The following is a 16,899-nucleotide window of genomic DNA, read 5'->3' on the forward strand; positions in this document are numbered from 1 at the left end:
TTTCAACAACCGACACTCAATGTAAGGTAAGTGCATTCTTTGTTTTCAAAATGGTGTTGAGGGGAGGGGAGCGGCTCAATGGTAGATGAACAGCCTGCCTTGCAAATATGAGGTCCTGGATTTCATTCTCCATGCAGCAAAAACAGTTTAAAATAAGATAGTATCAGCTCAGTAACTTTAAGACTTGTTGAAGACGGAAGTATGTAAGCAGCGAGACTGAAGTAGAATGAAAACACCCCACCACTGGAGTGTTTGAATTCTGAAATATTTAGGCCAAGACAAACAGAGTCTTATACTAATTCCCATTCAGTTACTTCCTCATCTTTGTGCAGACATCGGAGACAGTGAGGGCCCTCAGCTATGAGCTCCAGGGCAAGAGGACTCAGTCTTGCTCCTTAAGTACCAGCTGGCAGCCAATACCCCTAATTTTAGATCTGAGACTAATTCAACGTGAGGAAGGGAGGCCATAATTAATGAAATTGCTAGGGAGTGGGGATGGTTCACAGCCTTCTGACTTCTCTCTGATTTGGTGCCAAAACCAGGTCAAGACATGTTTTTTTTTTAAGTGTGTGGAGGCCCCATCTTCAACATCCAAGGAGGAAGAAGAGCCCTCACAAGTAATAACACTGAAGCCTTCAACTAGGCCAGGAGGTGATGGGGAGCAGTACAAAACCACCAAACCCAGGTTTCAAGGCCTCAGGCATGATCTAGACCACAGGGAGGCATGACCAAGGGGTGTTAGCATGAGCTGAGGGGGCCCACTGTTAGAAGCTAAGGTACAGGGGTAGATGAGATGGCCAGAGAGCAGGATGACAGAAATATACCAATCAGAATGACCTAGATGTGAGAAAATTATGCTGGCAATGATTTTCTCAGAAGCCTCCAATGTAGAAAGACACTTTCCTGTCCCCTTCCCACTCTGCTTAATTTAACAACATCTACTAAGCACTAAGCACTTAGCCCCAAGTAGCTCCATCTCTGCATTCATCCTTCAATAAGGATGATTGAAAATTACCCAGTCCCTACTCCCTAGATCTTCCCTCCACTAGATCCCAGTTCTATCATTCCTTCCTCTTTACAAGAAGAAAAAAGACTGTACTCATACTGAGCCCAGGAGGTAGAACGGGCCCTACAGTGCTCTCCAGCCTCTCCAGTACAGCACTGTCTGGAAATCAAGAGGTATGTCTCCCAGGCATAGGTGGCTCATGCCTGTAATCCTAGCTACTCAGGGGGCTGAGATCTGAGGAACAAAGTTCAAAGCCAGCCTGGGCAAGAAACTCTGTGAGACTCTTATCTCCAATTATCCAGCAAAAAGCCAGAAGTGGAGATGTGGTTCAAGTATTAAGAGTGCCAGCCTTAAGCAAAAAAAGTCAAGAGAGAGCCCAAGGCCCCAGGTTCAAGCCTCAGTACTGGCACAAAAGAGAGAGAAAGAGAGAAAGGAAGAAAGAGAGAGAGAGAGAGGGAGGGAGGGAGGGAGAGAGGGAGAGAGGAAGGAAAGAAAGAAAGAAAGAAGGAAGGAAAGAAAGAAGAAGGAAGGAAGGAAGGAAAAGAAAGAAGTATATCCAGCCTGCCTTTCAGAAGAGGCCAGTACTCCTGATAAGGTAGTATCTATTTGGGGGAGGTGATTTCAAAAGACATCTTGTGGCCAAGAATTGGTAGTGTACAGCTCTAATCCCAGCAGTCAGAAGGCCAAGGCAGGAGAATTGCAAATTCAATACCATACTGGTTAGATGGCAAGATCCTATCCCAAAGCATAAGCAAAAGTCACCTAACTCTGGATTTTTAAAGTTAAGATCTTGATTTATTCCTACCTGACTTCTGTCTTTTTCTTGTTTCATTTTAACAAGGGAAGGGGCTATGGTTTGGCTATGTTTTTTCCAATCAATGTTCACGTTGAAGCTCCATCCCAATGTAACCCTGTTAAGAAGTGGTGAGGTGTTTAGGGGGCATTTGGAGCCCAGTGCCAGTGGCTCACATCTATACGTCTGTAATCCTAGCTACTCAGAAGGCTGAGATCTGAAGATCTAAGTTTGAAGCCAACCCCCAGCAGGAAAGCCATGAAACTCACCTCCAATTAACTAGCAAAAAGTCAGAAGTGGAGTGTGGCTGAAGTAGTAGAGCATCAACCTTGAGCAAAAAAAACCAGGTCAGAGCACAAGACCTGAGTTCAAGCCCCAGTACCAAGAAAAAAAAAAAAAAAAGGCATTTGGATTTTGGCCATGAGAACTCTGCCCATCAAGCATTTTGTTCCCTTTTCCTTCTCTTCCAACCACCTGCTTTGCCTTCACGTTTGGCCTGCTATGCATGGAGAAGCATGAGGCCTTCAGATTTCAGTGTCTCATCTTGAATACTTTTCTTCATAAATCATCCAGTCCCAAATAGAAAAGGAATTGAGCACATTAGCTCCTCCCCCTGCACCTTTGAGCCCATCCTCCCACCTGCTGGCCCCTCCTCTCCCACACCCTGGCAGACACCTCAGCCTTCACCTCAATAACCTTCAGAAACTTCTGCATGTCCGTTCCTCTCCTCTGACTACTCACCACACGATCTTGCTGTACCTGCCCCTACAAGGAAACCTACAGAAACCATGCTTATTCCTACAGGCCTATCTATGACTGCCACAAGCCTCTGCCTGACCCTCCACGTTCCATAGCAGGTCTTTGACTCATCCTTACATTCTCAAGTCTTTGTGCCTAGGAGGTAAGGCAAGATTTCCTTTTTTTTTCTTTCTTTTTTTTTGCCAGTACTGGGTCTTGAACTCAAGGCCAGTTCTAAGTGCTATACTGTAGCTTTTTGCCCAAGACTGGTGCTCTACCACTAGAGGCACACCTCCACTTCTGGCTTTTTACCAATTGCTTGGGAACAGGAGTCCTCATGGACCTTCCTGCCCAGGCTGGATTCTCAGATCTTAGCCTGGTGTGAGCAGGATTACAGGTGTAAGCCACTGACAACCAGCTAGTGTCCTTTCTTTACTGCTTCTAGACACCAGGGGAAAAAAAAGACAGAATTAATTCATCTTCGAAGAGAATGCCAACACTTAAAAACTGGATATTCATGAGAGTGAAGATCCATTTTTCTGCTGCCCAGAGAATAAATTCATTATCATTCAAGGACGGTAGTCCCCAATCTGTACTCTAAGCTCATCTTTCGTTGTGTTTATCTCTGAATCTATGTCTTTTTTTGGGAGGGGGGGTAGTAGTGGGGTTTGAGCTCAAGGCTTCCTGCTCTTGCTTAGCTTTTTACTCAAGGTGAGTACCCTACTACTTGAGCCACACTTTCACTTCTAGCTTTTTGTTGGTTAGTTGGAGATAAGCATCTCCCATACTTTCCTTCCTGAGCTGGCTTCAAACTTAGATTCTCAGATCTCAGCCTCCTGAGAAGGTAAGATTATAAGAGTGAGCCACCAGCACCCGGCAACAAATGTCTTGTTTGACTACAAATCCCATAGAGGAGAAGTCAGGGCCTTGCTTTGAGCCTTTCTACCTACTGGGTATTTGGTGAATTGATGGTAATGGATAGGTATTTATTCACACTGATGAATTATGTTAGTTGCCAGATGCTGGTGGTTCACATCTATAATCCTAACTACTCAGAAACCTGAGATATGAAAATCTTCATACAAAACCATCTGGGGTAGAAAAAGAACTCTGCAACTCTTATCTCCAATTCACCAGCAAAAAGCTGAAAGTGGAGGTATGGCTTAATGGTAACCAGCCTTGAAAACAAAACAAGTGAGAGGAGGAGGAGGAAAAGGAGAAGGAGAAGGAAAGGGAGAGGGAGAAGGAGAAGGAGAAGCAGCAGAAGCAGCAGCAGCAGCAGCTTGTGACTACCCTGGGCTCCATGATAACCCCACAGCTTTTAGAACCTGTGTGTTAGCACCTGCCCTATGCAGTTCTAGAAACTTCTAGGACTTGGGTGTTTGGTGCACTCTGATAGGAATAACAGGATTAAACTTGCTCATCTTTTAGAGGAAAAAGCAAGGTCCCTGAGATTCTGGTGGCTTCTGCTTTCTTTTCACTGGCAAGCAACTGGCCTGGTCTTTGTAAACTGAAATCTACACATATGACACCTTTCATTTTGTGTCCTGGGGACTCTACAGAGGAATTCTATTGGAAAGTGAGGCCTTTTTTTTTTCTCTCAAGAGCATGGATGATCTTATCTGTAAGGAAAATGACACCTTTCTTAATCACCACTAACCATTTGTAAACACAACTGTCCCCACACCTCAAATAAAGTGAATCTGGAATAAGCAGGAAATTAAATTTGTCTTCAGGGGACATGGAGTTCCTGGGACCCAGTTTATCCAGTAAGAATATCAAATGGCAGTCTGAGCCCCGACTGCAAATTCTACAGCCGAGCCCCCTGCCCTCCCAGAAAACAAAAGAGGCCTCATGGAGACTGGAGGAGAGGGAGAGGAGGTCACACAGAAACACAGCTTTGTTGTTTTTATTTCCTCTCTAACTGAAAGAGGAGGCTTGTTTTGCAGTGGACTCTTTCAACATTTGAGAAATTCACTACTTAGGGAAATGCCACATCCCTAGCACTTTACATGTTTAACCTGTTATTTCCAGCTTAACATGAGTGCTCTCTCTCTCTCTCTCTCTCTCTCTCTCTCTCTCTGTCTCTCTCTGTTGGTACTAGGATTTGAAGTCAGGGCCTCACACTCTTGCTAGGCCTTTCTCCATTCAAGGCTGGCGCTTTACCTCGAACTACAGCTCTTCTTCTGACTTTTTGCTAATAACTTGGAGATAAGAATCTCACAGATTTGTTTGCCTGAGCTGGCTTGGAACCTGTATCCTCAGATCTCAGCCTCTTATGTAGCTAGCATTATAGGTATGAGCCACCAGCACCCACTAGTGTCCATGGGTTCTGTATTCAGGATTCAATTTCCTGCACAAGCACTCAAAAATGTTTCTGAGAAATATTCAGAAAGAAAATTACATCAGTGCCAGGCATGTACAGGCTTTTCTTGTCATTACTCCTTAAACTATAAGCTAAACAACTATTTATGTAGTATTTACATTGTATTTGGTGTCATTAGCTAGCTAGAGATTATTTAAAGTCACAGGAGGATGTGTGCAGTTTCTAAGCGAATTCAGTTCAACTTCATATAGAAGGGACCCAAATATCTATGGCGTTTAGTGTCTATGACGAAAAGATTTTATAAAGACAAGGGAAAGTTGGGCACTGATAGTTTAGACCTATAATTCTAGCTCTCAGAGGGCTGAGATCTGGGGATGACAGTTCAAAGCCAGCTCAGGGAGGATAGGCTGTGACACTCCTAATTACAATTAACCCGCAAAAAGCCAGAAGTGCAGGTATGGCTTAAAGACAAGTGAAGTCCCGAGTTCAAGACTCAGTACCAACACACACACACACACACACACACACACACACACACACACACACACAAAGGGGGACACAAGGAAGAGAAAACACACCATTAGAGGGCTGGGAAGGTGGCTCAGTGGTAGAGCACTTGCCTTGCATGCCTGAGGCCCTGGGTTCGATTCCTCAGCACCACATAAGCAAAAAGAAAAAAGCCGGAAGTGGCGCTGTGGCTCAAGTGGTAGAGCGCTAGCCTTGAGCTGAAGAGCTGAGGGACAGCGCCCAGGCCCAGAGTTCAGGCCCTATGACCAGATCCAAAAAAAAAAAAAAGAAAGAAAGAAAAAAGAAAATACACCATTAGAAAAGAAGTAAAAAGTAAAAAAGAGATGGGCATTGGTGGCTCACACTTGTAATTCTAACTACTCTGGAATCTCAAATCTAAGGATCATGGCTCAAAGCCAAAATGATAGAAAGGTCTATGAGACTCTTAACTTCAACTAAGTACTTTAAAAAAATCCAGAAATGGCACTGTGGTTCAAAGTGGTAGAGCACCAGCCTTGAGCACAAAACTCAGGGACAGTGCCCAGCCACTGAGTTCAAGCCCTCGGACAAACAAACAAACTCAAAATCCCACGCTGGTGCCTCACACCTGTAAGCCAAGCTACTCAGGAAGTTGAGATGTGAGGATCACAGTTCAAAGCCAGCTCAGGTAAGAAAATCCATGAGACTCTTGTCTCCAATTAACCACAAAAAGCTGGAAGTAGAGCTGTGGCTCAAATGGCAGAGTGCTAGCCTTGAGTACAAAAGCTCAGGGACAATACCCAGGCCCAGAGTTCTACTTTCAGGGTGGGAAGAAAGAAAGAAAGAAAGAAAGAAAGAAAGAAAGAAAGAAAGAAAGAAAGAAAGAAAGAAAGAAAGAAAGAAAGAAAGAAAGAAAGAAAGAAAGAAAGGAAGGAAGAAAGGAAGAAAGGAAGAAAGGAAGAAAGGAAGGAAGGAAGAAAGAAAGAAAGAAAGAAAGAAAGAAAGAAAGAAAGAAAGAAAGAAAGAAAGAAAGAAAGAAAGAAAGAAAGAAAGAAAGAAAGAGAAGGGAGGGAGGGAGGGAAGGAGGGAGGAAGGAAGGAAGGAAGGAAGGAAGGAAGGAAGGAAGGAAGGAAGGAAGGAAGGAAGGAAAAAAGAGAGAAAGAATGATTCAGCTCTCACCATATCCAGTCACAAAAGTGGCAAGAAGCCCCTGAAACAGCCCAAGAAATGCACCAAGGAGGTGGTTGAAGAAGAAAAGTCTTTCAAGCAAAAGCAGAAAGAGGGACTGAGGAAATTTGAGTGACTGAAAGCAAAGACATAGGGGAAGGGCCCTAATGAGAATCTGTTTTGTTCTCCTAACTCAAGGTTGCTCCCGTGGCCCGCTGGCCACCCTCCCCGAGGACCCCTCTTGAAAATCTCCTCCCCAGAATCCTATCCCTGTACTTGCATTGTCAGCAAAACCTCACCCCGCAGGTGAAAGTGCACCATCTGCCACGGACAGTTACAAATCCAAAAACCCCTGATAACTGTATTTAAGCCCTAAAACCCCCATTGCCCTCGCTTCTTGTTTCTCTGACTCTGCCTGGTGTTACAATGGAGGCCCTGTGCAGTGATGATTCAGTCCTGGCCTAATCTGTTGAGGTCTCTGTCTATTTCCTTCCTTTCATCCACTTGATCTTTCCTGTCAAGTCTTCTGGACACAGGTGGAATTAAGAAATCTGGCAACAAGTAAACTGTTCCTTGTCCCTGAGATGATGGTGACCCTTGATTCCATTCCCATTCAACATCTGGATTTCCTGCCATAGCATCTTTGCCACCTATAGGTAAAATGAAGTTTTGTCTAGAAGTCCACATACATGAAGAATAATCTTTTAAAAAATCCTACAGTGTCTCATTGCCTCTAGTTTATCAGCCATGTATATCAGCTTTCCTATCTCCATTGTGAATTTAAAGCAAACCAAGCTGGGAACTGGTGGCTCACATCTATAATCCTAGCTACTCAGAAGGCTAAGATATGAGGATCATGATTAAAACCAGCCTGGGCAGGAAAGTCCACGAGACTCTTATCTCCAATTAACCACAGAAAAACCCGAAGTGATGCTGTGGCTCAAAGTGGTAGAACAAAAAAAGCTCAAGGACAGCAGCTAGGCCCTGAATTCAAGCTCCCCAACCAACCAACAACAACAAAAAAAATAGTAATAAATAAATAAATAATAATAAAGTAAACCCTGCCTAGATTCCTGCCAGCGTACTGTTTGTTCTACAATTCTGTAACACCTTGAAATCAAACCAACTCATTTAAAAGGGAACTTTTAAGAATAGAGTTACTCTTCCTGGTCCTCCCTGGAAAAACAAAAGTTGCTTCAGAGAGCAGGATTGGTGTACGGGGTTCACACAACTCCTCCCTACTCTTCTTCAAAGCCTGTGGGGCTGACTCTGGCCTTCCATCTAGTAACTGGGAGATACATCCTCCCCCACCACCCCACCCCCAGCTTCCCCTGCACTTTATACAGGATGGCCCTGAAATGCACTTGACAAGCTTCCAAAATCAACTGGGTCATCCGGTAGGTTTTGTTTAATGCTTCCATACTGTGTGCTAATATTTTCAGCCTTAATTAAACCTGAACTCAAGCCAGGTGCTGGTAGCTCATGTTTGTAATCCTTGCTACTCAAGAGGCTGAGATCTGAGGATCACAATTGGAACCCAGCCCCAGCAGAAAACTCTGTGAAACTCTTTTCTCCAACTAACCAGAAAAAAAAGAGCAGGAAGTAGAGGTGTGTCTCCAGTACTAGAGTGTCAGTTTTGAGCTACAGAACCAAGTGAGAGCATGAAGCTCTGAGTTCAAGCCCCAGTACCAGCACCAAAAAAAGCCCCTAAACACCCTGAACCCATCCTTTTCTTTCAAAGGTTGTCTTCACCCTCTCTGCACAAAAGAAATTCCCTGACCACCCTCTCTGAGACCCATGTACCCCCAAACACCCTAACTAATATTCTTGACATTTCTGGTATGGTAGAGACATGGTCTGGTACAAAGTGGCATTTCAATCAGTAATGGACCATCTAAGGATGATAGATCTATAAAATTGTAATGGAGCCAGGTGACAGTGACTCAGGCCTGTAATCCTAGCTACTCAGGAGGCTGAGGCCTGAGGATCGCTGTTCAAAGCCAGCCTGGGCAGGAAAGTCCATGAGACTCTTACCTCCAATTAACCACCAGAAAACTAGAAGTGGTTCTGTGGCTCAAGTGGTAGAGCACTAGCCTTGAGCTGAAGAGCTCAGGGACAGCACTCAGGCCAAGTTCAAGCCCCACCACCACCAAAAAAAAAAAAAAAAAAAAAAAGATTGCAATAGATCTGAGTATATTCCTATCCTATAGGGCCTGTTCTATGTCTAGCTATCTTCACAAACACTCATAATTTCCATTGTGTTACAACTGCCTGTGGCATTCCTTATAGTGACCTGCTGTACAGGTTTACACCTGGGAGCTGGAAGTGATCCAATGTAGGCTGCTTGTGGACTGTTGCATCTAGGCTTGGTGAAGTTCACTCTGGGAAATGTTAGCACCATGAGGAAATTGCCTCCGGAGGCATCCTGGTTGGTAAGCCATTTGTATATGGCTGCTTAAGAGCAGAGCTGGGGCTGTTCTGGCTCAGCCATGCAATAACTGTGTGGCCTTGGGAAAGCTCATTCTTCTTTTTGAGCTTCCATTTCTTCACTGGGAAGCAGGATTCCTGTAAACCTTCAGTGGGTTCCTGAGAGGGTTAATGAGCTACTGTACAGATCTCAGCCCAGGGACTAGCATGCTAAGTGCTTACTCAATGAGTCTTCTCTGGTCCTCTTTTTTTCAGGAAGGGTCTCTGGCTGTGTTTACCCTTTCTCCACCGTCTGTAGTTTTTGCCTTTGATACTGTTAGTGTTCTGCAGTTTCTGGAGATACTTTGGATTGTGTCCCAAGAGAAATTTGCTTTGAACTTCAGTCCACTCAACAGATTTGAGAGGCCACAACTGGCAGGCACTTTAATAACTGGACCGCCTGGAGTTGAAATCAGATTTTTAAACCCCAGGCCTCAAATCCAGGAGTCTTACACTAGATTCAACCATTTATCTCCATATGCCAAACAGAAAGCATATTGTCAGGCACTGATGGCTCATACCTGTAATTCTAGCTACTCAGGAGACTGACATCTGAGGACCATTGTTCAAAACCAGTTCAAGGAGCCAAGTTTATGAGATTCTAATCTCTAATGAACCAGCAAAAAGCTGGAAGTGAAGATGTTACTTAAGTAGTAGAGCATCAGTCTTCAGCAGAAAAGGCCAAGCCAGAGCTTCAGGACTTGGATTCAAGCCAGTACCAGCAACAGCAACAACAAAAAGGTAGATTTACATTCCCAAGGTCTGAGTTCCTACTCTCATAAGTAACCCACTAGCAGTGAGATACACTTGTAAATCTTTAACCCCCCCATGCTTACATTGTTTCCTCTCTATAATGCAAACAAAATGATTCCTAAACCAGGAGACAGCGGCTCATGCCTGTAATCCTAGCTGATCAGGAGGCTGAGATCTGAGGATCATGGTTCAAAGCCAGCCCAGGCAGGAAAGTCCGTGAGACTCTTATCTCCAATTAACAACCCAAGATTAGAAGAAAGAAAGAGAGAGAGAGAGGAAAGAAAGAGAGAAAGGGAGGGAGGGAGGGAGGGAGAGAGGGAAAGAAAAGAAAGAAAGAAAGAAAGAAAGAAAGAAAGAAAGAAAGAAAGAAAGAAAGAAAAGAAAGAAAGAAAGAAAGAAAGAAAGAAAGAAAGAAAGAAAGAAAGAAGAAAAGAAAGATAGGAAGGAAGGAAGGAAGGAAGGAAGGAAGGAAGGAAGGAAGGAAGGAAGGAAGGAAGGAAGGAAAGAAAGAAAGATGGAAGGAAGGAAGGGAGAGAGAGAGGGAGAGAGGGAGGGAGGGAGGGAGGAGGGAGGGAGGAGGGAGGGAGGGAGGAAAGAAGGGAGGAAGGGAAGGAGGGAGGGAGGGAGGGAGAGAGGGAGGGAGTTCTACTATTGCTTTTTTGGAGGTTAATTGGAGATAAGAATCTCACAGTCTTTCCTTCCCTGGTTGGCTTCAAAACATGGTCCTCAAATTTCTATTGAGCTAGGGTTACATGTGTAAGCCATTGGTACCAGCCATGTTTCCTCTTAAGCTGTGGCACTCAAGAAAGATCAAGAAAAAACCAGGCATGGTGGCACTTTGAAAACTTGAAGGTGACATCCCAAGGATGTCTGGGTGATTTTTTTGTTTTGTATGAGCCTCACATTTGCTAGGCAGGTTCTATCACTTAAGCCACTTCACCAATCCATTTTTTTACAAGTTATGTTTGAGATAGAGTCTGGGTTTTTCCATGTGGCCAGATCTAGACCTTGATTCTCCTGTCTTATGTTTCCTGCTGTCATGGCTAAGATGATAGGCATGTACCACTGTGACTCGCTTCTTCCACTGAGATGGAGTCTCGTGAATCTTTCTGCCCAGGCTATCCTGGAAGTGCAGCCCTCCTGATCTCAACTTCCTGAGTAGCTAGGACTGAGCCACTGCCCCTGTTTCATCGCTCACTTGTTTGCTTTTGAGCCAGGATCTCACTCTATAGCCCAAGCTGGCCTAGAACTTGAGATCTTCCCGCCTAAGCCTCTAAGGAGCTGGATTGCAGTTGTGCACATCAAATCTGGTCAGCATGTCTTCAATTCTCAAGGGCATGAGAATAGCAAGATGGTGCTGGCTGTGTGAGGATAATTGAGCAGGCCAAGACTTCTATATCCTTGTTGTCTTGTGTTGTCATCTGTTTTCCTCCTTGTTTTTAAGACCCTTCTTCTACTAGCGGTCGCATTCAACCAATATTAATTGAGCATTAATTAAGTTCTGTCTTAATTGACTTCCAAATATTTGCATTCACATTGGTGCAGAGCTCAGGAAGTATGCTCATCCTCCACAGCAGGGTTCTCTGAATATTTTTGCTTACATGGCTTATCACACTTTCATCCTGACTAGTCTTGCAAATAATTAAGTATTGAAAATGTACATACCTGCCAGGTGTGGTGGTGCATGCCTATAAGCCCAGAAGTTGGGAGGCAGAAGCAGGAGTATCAACAATTATAGGCTAGCCTGGGCTACATGGGAGAACTTGTCTCAACAACATGAAACAAATGCAACATACAAAAGAAAGAACAGTTTCAAAGGATATGCCCAGCACCCTCGTGGTTCTAGAAAATCTGTACTTCTACTGACTTCCAGCACTCTACTACCCTCTGATCACTGAGCTGTCTGCTCCGTTTTCTAATCTCTTAGTTTTCTAGAATAAATAGATTGTCCAGCTAATATTTTATACAAGTCATCTGAGAATTCCCATAGTGTATATTTCCAAGGCCTGCAAAGTCCATATGAGGGGAACACATTTTAATATCATATGCAAAATAAGACACTGAACATTGCATGTTCATACTTTCCTTCTGATTGCAACTGCTTCTTCAAAATTACCTCCTATATTTTCATGATCTTGCAAGAGCTGGTAAAGAAAACAGCCTATACATTTTCTAATGCCAATAACATAAAATCAGAAACCAGAATATTTTAAGAAATAAGGTTTAGACCAGATGTCAATGGCTCATGCCTGTAAACCTACTCAAAAGGCTGAGATCTGAGAATCAAGGTTTGACGCCAAACTAGACAGGAAAGTCCATGAAACTCTTATTTTCAAGTAACTATCAAAAAGCTGGAAATGGTGCTATGGCTCAAAGTGGTAGAAACACTAGCCTTGAGCTAGTGCCCAGGCCCTGAGTTCGAGCCCCAGGACTGGCACAAAAAGCAAGAAAAGGGTAGGAAAGGAAGAAAGAGAAGGAAAGAAGAAAAGAGAAAGAAGGAAAAGGAAGGAAGGAAGAAAGGAAGGAAGGAGCCGGGCGCTGGTGGCTCACACCTGTAATCCTAGCTACTCAGGAGGCTGAGATCTGAGGATGCGGTTCAAAGCCAGCCCGGGAAGGAAAGACTGTGAGACTCCTATCTCCAATAAACCACCAGAAAACCGGAAGTGGCGCTGTAGCTCAAGTGGTAGAGCGCTCGCCTTCAGCTAAAGAGCTGAGGGACAGCACCCAGGCCCAGAGTTCAAGCCCCACAACTGACAAAAAAAAAAAAAGGAAGGAAGGAAGGAAGGAAGGAAGGAAGGAAGGAAGGAAGGAAGGAAGGAAGGAAGGAAGGAAGGAAGGAAGGAAGGAGAGAAGGAAGGAAGGAAAGACGGACAGACGGTGGGTCGGTTTAGCTGGGCACTAGTGGCTCACATCTGCCACATAGAAAAAGGACAGAAAGGACAGATTCATTTAACAAATATTTGTGGTTATACAAATATTAACAAATTTGATGTTATATTAAATATTATAACAAATGTTTGTGGTTACACAAATATTTGTGCTTATGCAAAGCACAAAAAGTCATTCAGTTTTTCAGGCCTTGGAAGCAGTTTGTGATATGACCACTAGATGGCAGCCACGGCAAGCATATCTTATATCAAATGGGAAAAGTGAGGGAGAGAAAAGTCTCTTGGTATCCAGGCAGTCTGAGCTAAGAAGTTTAAATAAATGTGCTTTCTTTGATACAAATGTTATTAGAACGTAGAAATGGGATCTATCTATTGCTGTAATTTAGCTTATGTGTATATGCACCTATATATGTTATTTCCTCCTGAAATTATCTTCCATACAATCTTTCTTAAAACAAAATGAGAAGCAAACCACCATTACAACTAAAAATCACACTTCTAACACCTTGTCTACCTACAAAATATGTAATGGGAATAAGGAACCACCATCTTAATTTTGTTATTTACACAAGATCATATAAAATTGTAAAATAGACATAACTTAATTGACTAATTTCACCATTTTAAGTATACAGTTCTTGTTGTACTGCTTTTGTTTTGTTCCAGTCGTGGGGCTTGAACTTAGGGCTTTGCACTCTCACTTGGCTTACTTTGTTCAAGGCTGGCATTCTATCACTTGACTCATAACCCCACTTTTGGGTTTTTGGTGGTTACTTGGAGATAAGAGTCTCATGGACTTTGCCTGAGCTGGTTTTGAACTGTGATCCTCAGATCTCAGTCTCCTGAGTAGCTAGGATTACAGGCATGAACCACTGACATCCTGCTAGAATTTCCTCATTTTAAGACAAAAAATAACATTGCACTATATGTATACACCCCATTTTCTTTTCTTTCTTTTTTTTTCTTTTTTTTGCCAGTCCTGGGGCTTGAACTCAGGGCCTGGGCACTGTCCCAGAGCTGCTTTTGCTCAAGGCTAGCACTCTACCACTTGAGCCACAGCCCCACTTCTGGCCTTTATGCGGTACTGAGGAATCAAACCCAGGGCTTCATACATGCTAGGTGAGCATTCGATCACTAAGCCACATTCCCAGCTCTACATCCCATTTTCTATATCTATCCCTCAGACATTTGGGTTTCTATTGAATAATGCTATGAAGATGGTGAACAAATGTTTTAGCTACATAACATCATTTTAAGTAAAAAGTTGAGAATCATTGCAATATTATATTTTCTTTCTTTCCTTTTTTATTTGGGAGGGGGGTCCTGTCATGGTCCTGAACTCTGGGCCTGGGTGCTGTCCCTCAGCTCTTCAGCTCAAGGCTAGTGCTCTACCACTTGAGCCACAGCGCCACTTCCAACTTTTATTTTTCTGCTTATGTGGTGCTGAGGAATCGAACCCAGGGCCTCATGCATGCAATGCAAGCACTCTACCACTGAGCCATCTTCCCAGCCCTCTTTCTTTCTTTTTTCTTTCTTTCTTTTTTTTTTTTTTTTGTGCTTGTCCTAGGGATTGAGTTCAGGGCATGAGCCTTGTCCTTCAGCTTTTTCTTCTCAAAGCTGGTGCTCTACTGCTTGAGCCCCAGATCTACTTCCAGCTTTTTGGTGGTTAATTGGCGGTAAGAGTTTCACAAACTTTCTTGCTCTAGCTGCTTCAAACCTTAATCCTCAGATCTCAGCTTCCTGAGTATCTAGAATTACAGGTGTGAGCCACTGGTGCTTTATATTTCCACTGTTAATAATAAAATACAATGTTTCACTACAAGTATTAAGAAATGTAGCCTCTCTGTACAGCATCTTTACAAGAAAATAACATTAAAAAAAGAAATGCACATACTTGTGGAGAAAAGTAAATGGAAACTATTTTGTGCTTCTCAGAGAATAGAAACTCAAGTTTTGTGTGTGTGTGTGTGTGTGTGTGTGTGTGTGTGTGTGTGTGTGTGTGTGTTTTGTTTTGTTTTTGCCAGTCCTGGTCCTTGAGCCTCTCTGTGCTCAAGGCTATAGGACTCTACCACTTGAGCCACAGCACCACTTCTGGCCTTTTCTGTTTATGTGGTGCTGAGGAATTGAACCCAGGGCTTCATGCATGTGAGGAAAGCACTCTACCACTAAGCCACATTCCCAGCTGGAGGAAAGTATTATTTAAAACCTTCCATAAACCAAGTGCCAGTGGCTCTCACCTGTAATCTAACTACTCAGGAGGCTGAGATCTGAGGACTGCTGTTCAAAGCCAGCCTGGGCAGGAAAGTCCATGAGATTCATCTCCAATTAACCACCAGAAAACTGGAAGTGGCACTGTGGCTCAAGCGGTAGAGCACTGGCCTTGAGCTGAAGAGTGCGGGGACAGCGCCCAGGCCCAGAGTTTAAGCCCCACAACCGACAAAAAAAAAAAAAAAAAAGCTTCTATGATATTTCACAATTTAAAAAAAACTAAGTCTAGGCTGTCTAAGCTGGGCACTGGTGGCTCATGTCTGTAATCTTAGCTTCTCAGGAGGGTGAAATCTATGGATCTGTTTGAAGCCAACTCCAAGCAAGAAAGTCTTTTAGATTTTTTTTTTTTTTTTTTAAATTTTGGGTCTGGTCGTGGGGCCTGAACTCTGGGCCTGGGCACCGTCCCTCAGCTCTTCAGCTCAAGGCTAGTGCTCTACCACTTGAGTCACAGCGCCACTTCTGGCTTTTTTTTTTCTTATGTGGTGGTGAGGAATTGAACCCAGGGCCTCAAGCATGCAAGGCAAGTGCTCTACCACTGAGCCACCTTCCCAGCCCTGTCTTTTAGATTCTTATCTCCAATTAACCATCAACAAACATACACACACACATAAAACCTAAGTTCACATAAACACTACATATTACATATTCCTCTAACTTGCAAAAGGAAAAAGACACTTTAAATATGCCTTCACACTCTGATTTCTTTTTGGAAAAACCTGAAATCCAAGAAAGATCTCAACAAAATAAACTGGTTTTGTAGAGCAAGTACGTCGCTCTAAGTGCGGCTCCTTATAGAGACTGGGGGGAAAAAACAAAGTCAAATTTTGCCCCATTTATAAAATGCATGTATTACTCATAAGGATTATTTTGAGATCAGTTTCAGCCATTAGAAAGAGCACTGACATTTAACTGGGTGAACTCTGGGCCTGGGCGCTGTCCCTGCGCTCTTCAGTTCAAGGCTAGTACTCTAGCACTTGAGCCACAGCACCACTTCCAGTTTTCAGGTGGTTCATTGGAGATAGTCTCATGGACTTTCCTACCCGGGCTAGCTTTGAACTGTGATCCTCAGCTCTCAGCCTCCCAAGTAGCTAGGATTACAGGCCTGATCCACAGGCACCCGCCTTAAATTTGACTATTTATTAAATATCCCCTTCTCCGCCTGCCCCAGCTAAACCCTTTTAAGTAAATCCAATCCTGCGGTTTCAGAGACGAAAGCCTCCACCCCAGTGCAGACCAGCAGGTGAGGCCATGCACTGGCATTCGGTCCCCAGGACAGTTGGAGCTTGGAGCGGGCGGCCCGTGGCCCACGGGGACACACGACCCCAGCATCTTGAGCCTGGCCAAATCTCAAGCGCCCTGGAACAAGTTACTTTTTAAAAATGAGAATTGGTCTGCCTGCTCGCTAAATTAAGTGTGTGTGACAGGACCCAGGCTCGCCCCACTATTTATAGCTCCTGTCGCCCCGGCGCCCCCTCCGCAGCGCCCACACCGCGCTCTTCTTCGGCTGAGAACTTCTGCCCAGGTTGTGCCTGGACCTTGGCTGGGCCGCCCCCACCGCCGGCGAAGCGGTCCGCGTCCCACGCAGGCCGGGCCAGGCCCTCCACCCACACCCCGCCCGCTGGGCCCGCGGGGTCTCAGGCAGCTGCGCGTGGCTCCCAGCTCCCCCAACGGCACCCTGCGCGCGGGTGGGGGTGGCGGGAGACTTTCGTCCGGGCTCCACGTCCCCAGTGGGCCGTCGCGCGGTCCGCGGGCAGGGGTGGGGGAGATCAGGTGCAGGTGCACGGCGGGGGTGTAGGATGCAGGTGGGGCGCGGGATGGAGGTGAGGTGAGGGGTGCAGGGGTGGAATGCAGGTGCAAGGTGGGGTGCGGGAATGGAAGTGCAGGGTGCCGGTGAGGGGCGCAGGGGCGGGGTGGGGGTGAGGTGAGGGGCGGAGGATGCAAGTTCGGGATGCGCAGTGATTGCCAGGTGGGCTGCAGGGGTGCGGGGAGCGCGCGCGCGGCGGGGTGC

The sequence above is a fragment of the Dipodomys spectabilis genome, unplaced genomic scaffold (assembly GCF_019054845.1).
Source record: "Dipodomys spectabilis isolate Male_0828 unplaced genomic scaffold, ASM1905484v1 ptg000095l, whole genome shotgun sequence".
Lineage (NCBI taxonomy): Eukaryota > Metazoa > Chordata > Mammalia > Rodentia > Heteromyidae > Dipodomys > Dipodomys spectabilis.